The following is a 6,005-nucleotide window of genomic DNA, read 5'->3' as shown; positions in this document are numbered from 1 at the left end:
GGTATGTTTCCTGGTGATAATAAAATTTTACTTAAAAAAATAGTTTTTTTTTTAATTTATATTAAAGTTTAAAGATATGTATGTCTTGGAAAAGTTGAAATATGTACAAAAATCCCATATTTCAAATATCCCATTAGCGCGAGAATTTCATGACCGCTGTCCCATAAGACGGGACCACTGTGCAGCGTCTCCCATATAATTGGTGAAATAAAAAACTGGAAAATAATAAACAGTGTGTATTGGTGTGCATATGATCGTGGTGAAAGCATGTTTCAACGTAGGTCTAAATATTTACAATAATTCAACATTTATTTTACATTCATTATTTACACGATACTTAGATACTGTATACGTTCAAGGAGGGTAGTCTACGAAAACCGACCGTCTTCCGGGCAGGCAACAACGTACAAAAGTGTTGAGACAACTACCCGTCACCGACAAAGCCGGACACAGTTTCCATGCTTAATAATTTTAAACGCCTTGAGGCGCTGGCAATGATATGTAGCTACGAAGGATAAAATCCACGGTAGAAATAAAACGCTAATAGGGATGTCGATACCAATATTCCACGCAAATTATAGGGAAACATTTTTTTAAAAACAACCATTATCGACTTGTATTTAAATATTTTCAAAAATTGTCAGCGTAAATAAAGTGCAATACTGTGGCCAAATCACAAGTTAGTGTGGGCGAACTATTTTCGCACGTACTTATTCAATGGGGGAATGTTAGGCATTGACATACGCCTCCTTGTCAGCTCACCACGTGTGTTAAACGAGACAACCGCCAAAATAGTTTATCTTCGATTAATCATTCAAACCATTTTTCACTCTCAATATACAATATTGTAGTCTTAGATGTCAAATTTTTGGTAGTCATGTATTACGTACAAACGAATCCTGTTTATGCATATGGCTTTAATTTGAGGTTATAATTATGCTATGTGATTTATTTGATTCCATTTTCAACCATTGCATACTCATATGATGTGATCCAATGATGGCACGGTATGCCATCATAGAAAACGAAATTATAGATGCCCTTTACATTTCAGATTGGTTTTTAATTTTCAGCTATGAGCCGAAATGGACGGGAATACAAAAAGCAAGAATGGGTTGGTTGGCAATTAGCGGCCAAAATGTTTAATGTTCCGGGGAAGATTTAGAAAAAATAGCATTTCAAGGGTGATTTGGGAGTTTGTAAAACAATATTACCACGTGAAATGGCAGAGATGTTGGCGAATCGTATTTTAGGAATGGAAACAAAGTTTTTTGGTTTTACTACCAACAAGTAGAGAAGACCACATTGGCAACGGTGAACAACGTACGTCATTACTTTAACTTATAAAAGCAGAAATGGGTAACAGGTTTTTTGACAATAAATCCGAGAATATTATTAAGAATTTCTGAAAATACTTGCTCGAGGACAGGATTTAATAAAAAGAACATCGGATCGTATTTTACTTCATTAGAGACCACCTTTTAAACCAGAAAACATGTAATGTTGGGGCAGGTTTGAACTCTTAGCAGTGCTGAAAGTGGAAAACATCTGACATGTGCAATGTGCCGCCAGTCTTCTTGCACGAAAGAGATTCAAAACAAATTTATGGACAATGCTCCTATAGGTAGTAAAGTATTTTGCCAAAAGGGTTGGTGACAGGAGAACTTTTCATCACAAAAGCTTACCAGCACTCGAATTTGCGAAATAAATTGAAATTATTATATTTTGCTTTCCTGCTCATTGCCAGCATCGCGTTCAGTCCTTGGACGTTAGATTTTTTGAACCATAACAAACATACTATGACCAAGAAATTCAAAGATGGCTTAGACAAAATCCTGGTAGGGTGGTAACAGATTTTCAGATATCCGGTCTCTCTAAAATATCCTACTTCAGAGCAAACGCCGTACAAACATTTTCCAAAACTGGAATATGTCCATTGAATTCCAACATTTTTGAGGATTGGATGTTTGCACCATCACTAACCAGAGACAAGCTTTTGGACCAACAGCCTGAAAAAAAGTTAGCTGAAACTTCTTTGACTGAAACAAACGACCAAAAAACTGAAAGCGAAACGAATACTAAAGTCGTAGATATCAACATGCCAGAACTTTCTTCATTGGAAAACAAAAAAAGCAGCATTAATAACTTATCACCGATTAATCTGGCAAAACCTAGAGAAAATAAGATAAGGCACGCAAAAGGCAAAACTAGCCTATTAAATACAACACCTGATATTTTCGAGTTAAAACAAGAAGATGAAAAATCTGCAAAAGACGAAAAATTTTGGCAAGAGAAATGAAGAAAACATCGTAGACAAAGAAGATGACCAAGACCAATAATAATTCTACAATACTGCTAGTATGGAAGACGACGAAGAATATGACATAGGAGGTTTATAGTGCAACGAACTATACTCACGGTGTCATAGTAAAGAAATGTGGATCCCATGCCAAAAATGTAACCCATGGATGGAAAGCACTTTATCTGCGAGCGTTATTCATAAAATCATATCATTGGTTGATACATCTATTTTGTATTATCTAAATAGAAGTACCAAAATTATCAAAATCCGTAAATTAAAATCAGTTCAAATATTGATGTTTCTAACGAAGTATAATGCTGCTTCTACGTTGAAAATTAATTTAATGTCTCATCTGTTTCAATCAGGTAAGTTATTTTGAATTCAAATTAAGTATGCTATCCTAGGCGACGTCCCCCTAATGTGGTTGAAGATTGAATATTTCCATTAATAAAAAAAAAAGTTGTACTTGGAGATAACGCCAATAGGATGTTCGTTTTTAAAACACAACAGTTTCCTCATTGGCAGATAGAATACTGACTACGGATCTGGTTAATAACAAAAATACTTGATTAAGCAACCCTGTACATCCAATACGTAATATTTTTTACAAGTCTATCAACGGACTTACCCCTAACATATTTCAGGAGCACATTCACATTTTTGTCTTGTCATACAGTACAATTTTCATATTTTTTTGAATAGTTATGAGATTGTACTTTTTTTTACATTTAATAAACATTACTTTTCTGTAAGCATTTTACAACTTTATAAAGTTTTGATAGTTTTTGAAACATACTCTCAATCACGGTCAGACGAATGACAACACCAATAAAGTATTATATATAAACTTGTGATTTAACCGCTCATACTTTTTATACCTCTTATGACACTTCACCCTTATGAGACATTATTGGGTATTCACGGGTATTAGACTGACGTTATTTTGATTTCAACATTTCTGGTTACCTTAAAAGGTTTAATCTAAATCTGGGTTTTTTCGTTATTTAAACATAATAATTGTGTTTATAGCAATGGAAAATGTGTGTCGTGAATTTTCAATATGCAGAAAAGCACTTGGCGGGAACCTTATCATTATTGTGGGCGATATTTTTGATGATCAACCCCCCAATAAGATTGCAAATCCTTCAATTTAGGCACCTGAATTGTATCCCAAATGTTTGGATTAAACAAAGGATTTATGCCTGCAGCAGCGCTGGATTGTCATGTTTCGTCGTGTTTTTTAGAATAAAGGAGAAAGATAAAAATATTTAAAAGGTTCGGTATAAATACAATGAAATAAAAACAAACCTTTAGTTTTATAATTCATAATCCACACTATTTGGTACTTTCGAAAATTATCGTATTACTGCTAACAACACCGCTTCAAACTTTAGTAACGCCGTAAGTAGCGTTGAACGTTATCGATTAACGAGACAAAACGTTATTTGTCATTAAGTGCTTCAAATAAGGGACAAAGTAAAACAACGCTAAAATAGGAGAGGTGCAAAATGTCCCTATAACGTTGCGGCAGGAAATTTAAAACATCCGAATTTAACGTTTACATCAAATTAAGCGTTTTGCATTCTTGACGCTTTGTTTCCCATATATACACGAAATAAAAACATTCGACATCCCTATTCTGAGGTATAACAGTAATGATACCTACACTATGGTAAACCTAAACCAGTCTAAACAAAATAATACTAAAATTGTCACAGCTTAAAAAAAGCAATTGAAAACGATATAGACAACACACACGCACATTCAGTCTACATCTACACGCTTCAGGTTAATTAAATTTCATATTGCCGTTCTCCTTTTTTCCTAGCTCGGTCTGCGCGAATTTTAAAATCAAATTTTCTTAGTATGGTCCTCAACTCCCATCTCGCTCACATATTTACCTACCGCCACTAGCATTCGCTGCAATTTTTTTGTGTGCTCCCATAAGCAGAAGAAAAACTTAGACATTACTTCAGGAGTTGGAAAAGAGGTGCGAATATTCTTGGACGTTTTTCTCACCCTATTCTGCATTGTCGTCATTGTATTCTTCTGGACAGCAAGTTAATTAGATATATCTTGTGGAAACGAGATCCTACTTCTGTAACTGTAGATGCCTTTACAATTTCTTGGAAGGATGAATTTTTCTATGCCTTTCTGCCATTTGGTCTTATATTAAAATGTTTACAAAAAATCATTGCCGAGAGAGCCCAAGGAATAGTAATGATTCTACGCTGGAATACCCAGTCATGGTTCTCTGTCTTTCGTAAACTTTTCACATCAAACCAAACTCTCCTTTTTCACCTTTCAGGTACTGCCGTCCACTATGGCAAAGTCTTTCCCTGGAGGCTGGAATTTTATCCGGGAGGCTTTTCACAGAAGTGGTGTCCCAGTACAGTAAAACAGTACAGTTCAAAGAAAATGATGGGAGTTTTGCAGTACAAATAAACACAATCCTTTTGAATACTTCCGAAATTTGATACTGATATTTTTACGTAACCAAGTTCATGACGGTGCATGCATGTACGCGTAGTTTTGCTATTTTCAGTACAAATTCTGATAAGTTTATTTTAGAACGTTTTTTGAAACTAACCAGGACCCACATCCTGTTCTGTTATATCTGGTCTGTAGACGATGAAGCTGAGTACTCTATTAGCGCTAGTTACAGCCTTTAGGGCAGGAATATCCATCGAAGTTATTAAAAATACTGCATGTTGGCCTCAAAAATCCAAAATGTTTAAGAGATTTTATAGACCCTTGACAAAATGACTATTTCAGTGTTAGGTATCTGCATACCTATTTATAATGTTGTTTTTTCTTTTAATATTAATATGTTGCATTATGAACGTGAGTTATCGTTACATTATACAATGTCATTTTTGTTTTGTTCCGTTTTTCCTCTTTGCTTTCTTTTACAAATATATACGTTGAGCAAATTCTATATATTTCTCTTTAAACATCTACAAGTAGCTATAGTACTTCGAGAACGGCAATACGAAATATTATTAAATTAAATTAAATGATCAATTGACTTACCTCAAAGAAAACTGATCCATATTAGGTTAAAACAGGCAGACGTGATGCGGAAGGCGAGACGACGCAATCCGATAATTTGCGATTTCGTTGCAGTTGTCCATACTGTTTATTAGAAATCGGCTAAAAGTCGAAGTTATAACAAATGTATTTTGAAGTTGATTTATCGTAAAAGCTAACACCATCTCTAGAAATTTGTTGTAACCTAAACAGGTGCATGGGTTTGGGATAGATGACGCAAAATAGCCTTTTATTTTCAGACCCAAAATGCCGACTTTTTACAAAAGGGGACAAAGGGGAAATGGACACAGGAGTATTTAATGAGAGCAATGAATGCTGTGCTTCAAGATCAGGTCCCCCATCAAACAAACCGCTGGCAATAACAACATCCCTGATAGGACACAACGTGCACGTTTATAAAAACGCAAATTCAAGAAAGAGAAGGGCATCCTTTTTGGGCGAAGATACGGAAAGAAAGCTGTGTAACCATATTCAAAAACTATAAGCCATGTGATTTGCGCCTGTGGCCAAAAATTTGAGAGTGATAACACAATCTATGGGTCTTCAAAATCGATTCAAGAAAGATAAAAAGCTGGTTGAGTGGCGCAAGTTATTTTAAAAAAGAAATCCCACTTTAACCATTCGAAAGGCGAAAGGCGTGTCCATGTCCCGA

Source organism: Cylas formicarius, unplaced genomic scaffold (assembly GCF_029955315.1).
Source record: "Cylas formicarius isolate icCylForm1 unplaced genomic scaffold, icCylForm1.1 PGA_scaffold_8__14_contigs__length_24414737, whole genome shotgun sequence".
NCBI classification, from domain to species: Eukaryota; Metazoa; Arthropoda; class Insecta; order Coleoptera; family Brentidae; genus Cylas; species Cylas formicarius.
The sequence above is the reverse complement of the archived record's forward strand: the minus strand, read 5'-3'. Positions refer to the sequence as shown.